The following is an 8,891-nucleotide window of genomic DNA, read 5'->3' as shown; positions in this document are numbered from 1 at the left end:
GCTGGAGATAGGATGTCACCTAAAAATTGGCGAAGACTTCAGTCAATGTCTTATCTTCGTCCACTACTCATCTCTGTCTTCCCTTTCCAAGCTATCTTCATTTTTTTTCTTCAACCTCGTACAAGCTTGGTGCCCTAAACCAACTTGCATAAAAGGAAAACAATCGTCTCTCTATCATATGGACGCAAGACTAGCACTGTAGTATCACCCCGTGCGTGCAACATGAAGCCTGTCAACCTGCATTCACGGTGAGCAAGATGACGTCATGCCGTTCAAACTCCTCCCCCGTCCTGAGGTTTCTGAATTGCGCGTGCTCCTATCTTTGCCTCGGCCTGGTTATCCGAAGTTGTTCGTGCGTTTCCGTTTCTTTGTTTAAAACTCCAGTCAGAATTTTCCTTTTTTTAACCTAATTGGAGGGGAAAACTCTGGGGCAGCGGCTGCGCTCCCCACTACAGTTCGGTAGACCAGGTGCATATTTTTTTGTCTTTCTCCCTCGTCTGCCTTTCTTCCTATCCGTTTGTTCTCCGCTTTGGCAGCCGCAACCCCCGACTCGAGGCGCCGGTTCTGTCTCAGGTCAGTGTCTGTCCCTGTCTAGTGTGGGGAAGTCACGGACGATTAAAGGTATCACCCGCCACCCAGCACAGCCGTCTCTCCCCACTCCACTGGTGGTATAAGGGCCGTTGCGGCAGGGAGGATCCTTCCCAAGAAAGGTCGCCTTTTGGTTGAGATACAAGGAATGTCAGAGCAATTTTTTACTTCTGCCTTTTGGTCCTTTACATTCCCTTCAAGTTCTTCCTCATTTGGGGAGGGGAGAGTGGAGGTACTAGTGAGAGGACAGGAGTGACAGCTCTATGCTTGTAAAGGGTTGTCCACCTGCCTGCCAGTACGCTCTCATAGTTAACACTTTGGGTGAGATGTGGTGAGTTGGGAGGGGTCAAGGGAGCCGTAACCCCCGGAAAAGGGGAAAGGAGACATCTGTGAATGCTTGTGCTGTTAATGCTTATGTTTATTAGGCTTAATTTACGCCTTATCATTTCTAGCTCAAGCCAAGATACAGTAGGTGTTCCCTGATCTCAGAGGGTTTATAATTCAAGTCTACACGGGGTGGGCCAAAGGTGACGTGACTTGCTCAAGGTTACTAGGAGCATCTGTGTGTGAAACTGGATTTGAGTCTTGGTTTACAGTTAACCTAACCACTTAATACAAAGCTGTGTTTCAAGGCGTTTTTCATATAACTTTTTGTTTTTTTGTGTTTTTTAATGTAAGGATATGAAGGAAGATAAGCTAACAAATATTCCTATAATTTTAAAGTAATTAGTTAAAAAAAAATAATGCCCAGCATTTTTGGAGACCTTCACTCTTGTATATTTAAATGGACTAACAAAGCGACTGTATTACTCCATAAATAATAATAGTAATAATTGTAATAATAAAAGACATGTAAAATTGCATGAAGATGAACTGATTTGTTGAAAAGTATGGATACATCTATTCTTTAATTTTTCCAAGTTAAGAATATAATTTTTAAGCATTTTTTGAATCCTGTGGTTTGGTTCACAGATTTCTTTGATATGTGAATAAGAAAGTAGAATGAAAATTGTTGCTATAATAGTGATAAAATCTAGTTTTGTGCCTAGCTTTCCTCACTATTTTTCTTACATTTTGGGAAAATATAAGTTTATAAACTCAATTAAATTGATTCAAACTTCTCATTCTCCCTTGTATTTTACCCATCTTTATTCCTACCATTGTCCTTGTTACCTGTAATAAGTTCCATTATAGTGCTTGCCACTACCACTTCCACTGGTAAGCTGCCCTTTTAGGGTTTATAAGACCTGTTGTTTCTAATACCCAGGCACCTTCTCATGCCCTAATCCCAAATTTTGTAAGCTACACAACCATAAAGCTAATGAAGTTGATATTATTTAGCCACCCATGGTCATTAATATTAGGTTTGTAATCATGGCTCTTAAGAGTTAAACATAGAAGTCAAGATGGGATCTTGCAGGTGACTTGTACAATTATATGAGTATTTGTTTATTATCCCAGGAACAGGCAGCATATTCTCGCGTATGGGTGACGTCACCGACGGAGCCCTGGTACGGACCACTTTAAAAGTACATTGCCACTTTAAGATCTTAGAAAGTTCGCGATAGCCTGAACCGCGCATGCGCGAGTGCCTTCCCACCCAACGTAGGATGCGCGGTCCCTCAGTTTCTAGTTTCTGTGGAGCTAAGAAGTCGTGTTTTCAATGGCTGTTGAAAAAATTTTCAATTCGCTGCTTTCCCGCTTGCGGCTTCTGACTTTTCAGTCAGATTTTTATACTTTTATTTTACTTCTTTTGTTTAAAAAAAAGAAAAAGGACAAGAGATTATATATTTTTTTGTTTTTCTTTTACTGTTGTGGGCTTCGGTTCAGCAGGCCTTTATAGATCGCCCTAGCATTTGTTTTTCTTATGGCTATCTTGCCGTTCCTGACCCTTCCACTGATGATTCTCAATATGGGCAGTTGCTGTGCTCGGGCACTTGTGGTCACCGCCATCCACCTCTGATTCTCGCAGGGTTGGGCCCTTGACCTTGCCGATTTTTGCTTCCTCTGCTTTTTTTCTTCAGCAGCGTATTTCCACTCCACGTCAACAGCAGCTCCTGTTCCGCACCATCAGGAATCCGGTGCTTACCGCTTTTCTGACACAGGGCCGTACTAATCAAGTCCACACCGACATAGACACCGAAAGTGGATCTCCATATGTTGTCTGTGGTGTTGCACCTCCAGTGGGTAAGTTGGCTACCTAACTTTTCACTGCTCCCGCTGGGCTTCAGGTCATAGTAGCAGTGAGTGTAATCCTGCCGACCTCTGATAGCCCCACCTCTTGCTCCTCTTCGATATCGATGAGTGCCTTGATACCGGCATTCTCATCTCCGGAATGTAGTGCGGCACCGAAGGTCCCAGCTGTAAAAGGCCAATGGCACTGGTGCTTTTCTCTAATGCAGCGCATAACACAATTGCTACAAGAGGACTTAACGGGAGAATTTTCGGCTGCTTATGCCGACTCCCATGTCAACATCGACTCTCGGTGCCGGTTCAATCTGAGCCATCGCCTCCCATGATACCTACCCAGGAGTTTTCAGTAGTGGCACCAATTCTGGTATCAGCACTGAGATAGACGGTCTCCCGACACCGATCTTTTTCTCTTCCATATCACTACCATCTAACAAAGCTCTCTGCAAGTCAAAGCATTTGGAGCTTTTGGTACCGTCTGTTCGACACCGCTCCGCATTCCTAGAGATTAAGATCTCTCGGGGTTTTTTGAACAGGAACTTTTGATCTTTGACGTCCAAGGTTCCTCAGGGAGTAATTCTCGCCTTTCTTCTCAGGAAGCTCCTTTACCACTTTTCTCCTGGAGATGTTGGGGCTTTATCCATTCCTGTAGAGGCGGATTCTAAAACATCTAAACAATTCTTAGAAACTTTAATTATAATCAGCCACCCAGGGAGTTCTTCCAACTTTGCAATTCCACTTACAGTACCGGTTGCTTCCTGCACTTAGGGTTGTTCCCTTTTCAGGTTTGATACACCACCACTCCCTCATACATATCTTCCCGGGAGTGAGTGTCTGTCCCATACATCTCTTCCCGGGAGTGAGTGTCTGTGCCTTTGTACCTCCTAGCGGAGAGTACAAGGCTCTGCACCGGTTTTGCTCAAGTCTCTATAAGAATGCTATCTTGGCCAACCGGTCTGCTATTTGCCTTTTCCTTCTACCTGAAGCATTTGGTGCAACAACTAGCCACGTTCCAAAATATCTTCTGGAACATAAACTAGTTTTTCAACATTTTATATCAGACTTGCTTCACCTTCGCAAGTGCATGGTTGAATCAGCACATGCTGCCTTTACCTTGATTTCTCGTGCAGCAGCAATGTCAGTTGCTATCAGGCACCTTGCCTGGGTTAGAGGGTCTCAGCTGGGCATTACCCACAAGGATAGGCTACTAAATGCACCTTGTTTAGGGGACAAATTATTACCCTTTCATGGTCAGGGCTACTCGGATGTTCTCTGCCATGAGCCCAGATAGGACACTCTGGGCATGTCCAACATGAAACCTCCTCCTTCTGGTCCCTTTACATCCAGGAGACAAAGCCACGACAGCAACAACACAATCCATAGGCTGTTCCATACACATTAATACAGCCTTTTTTGATGTTTTTCTTCAGAGTATAATCATTCTCCCCTTTTTTCCAGTTAATGCCTCAACTCATTGAAGGCTATCTTCAGTTATTCTTAGATTGTTTGGGGTCAGGCATTTTCCTCCCGTTACTTCTGGGTACCCAAGTAGGCTGATGGTCTGAGACCCATCCTGGCTCTCAGAACTTTCAACCTATTTCTAGTCAAGGAGAAATTCAGGATGCTCTTTCTCGCCCTGCTTTCTCCTCTCTTCTGCTGGAACAACTGGCTCTGCTATCTAGATTCCACAGAAGCCTACTTGCATATCCCAATCCATCTGGCTTCCAAGGAGTACTTTTCAATTAAATTGGTGTCATTATCAGTACAAGGTACTTCCTTTCAGCCTGACATCTTCTCCCAGAGTCTTCATGAAGTGCTTATATTTAGTAGCCGCATCTCTCCGATCTCAGGGCCTTCAAGTCTTTCCTTACTCGGACGACGGTTAATGTAGGCTATTTCATTTCTGGACATGGTCCAAGTCACATCTCGGACCATTTTATTTTCTTCAGTCACTAGGATTCCAAGTCAACTTCCCTGCAACACATCTCTCTCTGACTCAATGTCTGCAGTTCATTGGGACAATCCTAGACACCACTCTCATGAGAGCGTTTCTTCCTCCAGATCGTCTTCAGGCTCTCATCCGTCTGTGTCAGCAATTGCTTCCTCTTCAATCCATCTCTGCCAGACTCATGATGGTTCTTCTAGACCACATGGCCTCAACTGTCCATGTAACACAATTGTCCATGTAACACTATTGGCAAGGCAGCATCTTAGCCCTTCTCAAGTGGTCTCAAGTGACGGCTCATCTCTCACAACATTTATATGTGACATCATCTCTTCTGCAGTTGCTTTAATGCTGGATGACCTCTTCCAATCTATCCAGAGGTCCCCTTTTTTTCACTTGTTCCCTCTTCACAAGGTCATCACGACGGACACATCTCCTTATGCCTGGGGTACTCGCATGGGCACTCTTCAGACTCAGGGTCTTTGGACCGCCAGGGAGCGGAAATTTCACATAAATTTCCTGGAACTAAGAGCAATGTTTTTATGCTCTCAAGGCCTTCCATCATCTACTCTGCCCTCAAGTCCTTGTCCTTCGCACAGATAACCGAGCAAGGAGGCACAGACTCTCTCCTGTTGTGTCAGAAATAGAGAATGACATGGGGAAAAAATCTGTCCCCGTCAACGCCCCGTCCCCGGCCCACCGTCCCCTTCACCGCCCCGTCACCGCCATTCCCTTCACCGCCCCGTCACCATCCCCGCAGCATCCATATAAGCCTTAGTACTGCAATATTTAGCTTATTCCTTTCTTATAAATCAAAGTTCTGGCTGCTGAACTAGAGAAAGAGATGTTCAGCTGGCAGGGCTTTGTTTATAAGTTTTTATCAACACAACTAAATATCCTAAAGCAAAAAATAAATAAATAAATATAATTTTTTTTCTACCTTTGTCTGGTTTCTGCTTTCTACATCTTCTCATTCAATTCCTTCCATCCACTGTGTGTCTTCTCTCTGCATCTTCCATTTGTTGTTACTGTGCCTCTCCCTTCACCCCCCCCCCCCAATTGGTCTAGCACCCATCTTCTTCCCTCCGCTCCCCCATAGTCTGGCATCTGTCTTCTTCCCTTCCAGCGTCTTCTCCCCACTCTGTCTTCCACATTTCCCTTCAGGGTCTGTTACTCTCTACCCTCTTTCAATGTCTGTTCTATTCCTTTTTACCACTACCTTCCCTCCCTCCTTCACCATCTGTTCCTTTCTACCACCCTTCAGCTCCTCTCGCGTGGCTTATCTATCTACCTCCCTCCCTCTTATTTTCGTGGCACGTTACAATGTAATTTGTGCAAGCCGCTGGAGCCTGCGAGCTCGGTCCCTGTCCCTGTCCCATCCCCACCAACCATCTCGCTTCTGTGTTCCTATTTTCCCCATTTCTAATATCTCCCCTATGTATCTGGCATTGCCCCCCCCCCCTGTATCCATATACCATCCCCATGGCATGTCCCCTTTATGTCTCTGTCCCTATGCCCCATGCACATAATTTCCCATCTTTCTGTTACCTTCCTGTGTCTAGATTTCCCCTATCTTCCTCTTCCATACCAGTGTGTCTCTTCTTTTCAACCCCACTAGCTTCTCTCCCTCTTTCTTCCCCACCCCCTGCTTCCAGCATCAGGCTCACCTGCCTGTCCTCCCCTTTCTTTCCTGCTGTGGGTTTCTTTCTTTCTCTCTTCATCCCCTTAGCCCAGAATCTTTTTCCCTTTCACTCCCTCCTTCCTAGTGTGAGCCGGGAACACGTGCGATCGCGCGGTCCAGCAGCCACCACCTACCTGATCGCAGCGTTTAGCCAGCTCCCTCCCTCCACTTCACCTTATATGCCGAGTTTGCCGGCTTTCTTTTTCCCGAGCTGCACGTGTTCAAAAAGTCGCGCAGGCGCAGCTGCGCGAGTTGATCAATCTTCTCCTCTCCTGCAACTTCCTGTTTCCGGTTGCGTCAGAGGAGAAGATTGATTGATCAACTTGCGCAGCTGCGCCTGCTCGGCTTTTTGAACACGTGTAGTTAGGGAAAAAGAAAGCCGGCAAACTCGGCATATAAGGTGAGGTGGAGGGAGGGAGCTGGCTAAACGCTGCGATCAGGCGGGTGGGGGCTGCTGGACCGCGCGATCCTTGATGCCTCACTGTGGAGACAAGACCATTCACTGCTCCACGGGGTGGTGAATGACCTTGTCCCCGTCCCCGCAGCGACTACTATTTTTCTTTCCCCGTTTCGGCGGGTTACCCTTGGCTACTTGTGGCTAGCCACGGGTAACAACCATTGTGTCATTCTCTAGTCAGGAGGCCCTCAAAAAAATCTGAACTTGGGTGACAGCTCACAATCTATTCTTGAAAGCTGTCTTCATTGAAGGGGAGAAGAATTCCCTAGTAGAAAACCTCAGCAGATTTCTTCAGCTTTATGAATGGACCCTCAACTCTGCAATTCTCCAGTTCATCTTTGTTCAGTGGGGCACTCCTCAAGTGGACTTGTTTGCCGCTCGTCACAATCACCGGTTGCCCCAGTTTTTGCTCCAGCCTTTACTCTCCTCTCCGCCTGGAAGCAGATGCCTTTCTCCTGGATTGGACAGGTCTGTTTGTATAAGCATTCCCTCCAATTCCTCTCATGTTGAGAACTGGATAACACCTGTGGTGGAATTCATTGCCCCATTACATAAAAAATGAAAAAGACATTCCTTCTTTTAAGAAATCCCTAAAAACTTATCTTTTTAAAAAGATTTTTAATACATAAAAAAAATTTTTTTTCTTTTAAATAAAAACTTTTCGTTTCAAGAATTTTACTACCTCCTCAATGTTTTACCCTTAAATGTGTTTCTTATTATAAGATATGTAACTTTAACCTCCCTTTCCTCCCAATTGTTGTTGGTCTTGTCTAATATCTAATGTTTATATATTTATTGTATGTTTTTATCTTAACTAATTTGTATTTTATTGTACATCGCTTTGTATAAAGATATAGCGATTCATCAAATATTTAATAAACCTTGAAACCTTGAAACTCTGTTCAAGCTCAATAGAGAATCAGCCACCATGACTCTCTTTGCTCCATGGTGGCCCCGGCAACATTGTTTCTCCTTTCTACTTCAGTTCCGCTCCAGGGAGCCCATATCTCTTCCAGTTTTTCCTACTCTGCTTACTCAGAATCAGGAATCACTTCTACATCCAACCTGCAATCACTACACCTGACTGCTTGGTTTCTCTTGGGCTGAGTCCATCTCACTTGTATCTTTCTCAGCCTATTCGTCAAATTCTTGATGCATCCAGGAAACCAGCCACTCAGCTATGTTATCAACAAAAGTGGACTAGGTTCTCTTCCTGGTGTCATCTTCATCATCATGATCCAACTTCATTATCAGTAGATTTGGTGTTGGATTATCTGCTTCATCTGTCTGATTCTGGCCTCAAATCTACATCTGTCAGAATCTGTCTCGGTGCTATTGCAGCTTTTCACACGCCAGTCAAGGGAAAACCTCCTACTGCTTATTCTTTGGTCTCCAGATTCATGACAGGACTTTTCAATTTGAAACCATCTCTCAAGCCTCCGCCTGTCAGCTGGGACCAGTTTGATGAAGTCTTCATTTGAACCAATGGCCACAGCTCATCTTAAGTTTCTTCCATGGAAAATGGTCTTCCTTATTGCTATCACTTCTGCCAGGAGGGTCAGTGAGTTACAAGCATTAGTAGCAGATCCATCCTTCACTGTTTTTCATCATTGCATGGTGGTTCTGCGTATAGGTCCAAAGTTTCTTCCACAAGTTGTCATTGAATTCCATCTTAATCATTACATTGTTCTACCACTGTTTTTCCCTAAGCCTCATTCTCATGCTGGAGCAATTTCTTTTTATACTTTGGACTGTAAACGAGCTTTGGCCTTTTACATTGACTGGTCATAAGAACATCCTCAGCTGTTCATCTCTTTTCATCCTAATAAGTTGGGGCATCCTGTTTCTAACAGAACGATTTCCCACTGGCTGGGCTGCCTGTATGTCATTCTGCTATGCTCAGACTGGACTGGCACTGAAAGAGTCATGTCACATCCCCCAAATTAGAGCTATGGCAGCTTCTGTGGCTTTCCTCAGATCTACTCCTATTGAGGAACTCTGTACAACTGCCCATCTGGTCCTCAGTTCAT

At 44.9% G+C, this 8,891-nt stretch overlaps 1 protein-coding gene across 1 annotated transcript in view; it reads left to right on the top strand.

The window, feature by feature from the left end:
- Nucleotides 1–283: 283 nt before the first annotated feature.
- Nucleotides 284–8,891, top strand: part of PCGF3 (polycomb group ring finger 3) — a 1,052,715-nt gene continuing 1,044,107 nt past the window's right edge. The window contains 1 exon segment of the mRNA XM_033918044.1: nucleotides 284–573. The gene's annotated coding sequence lies outside the window, so the exon portion shown is untranslated.

Source organism: Geotrypetes seraphini, chromosome 1 (assembly GCF_902459505.1).
Source record: "Geotrypetes seraphini chromosome 1, aGeoSer1.1, whole genome shotgun sequence".
Lineage (NCBI taxonomy): Eukaryota > Metazoa > Chordata > Amphibia > Gymnophiona > Dermophiidae > Geotrypetes > Geotrypetes seraphini.
This window is presented reverse-complemented; position numbering and strand designations above follow the sequence as displayed.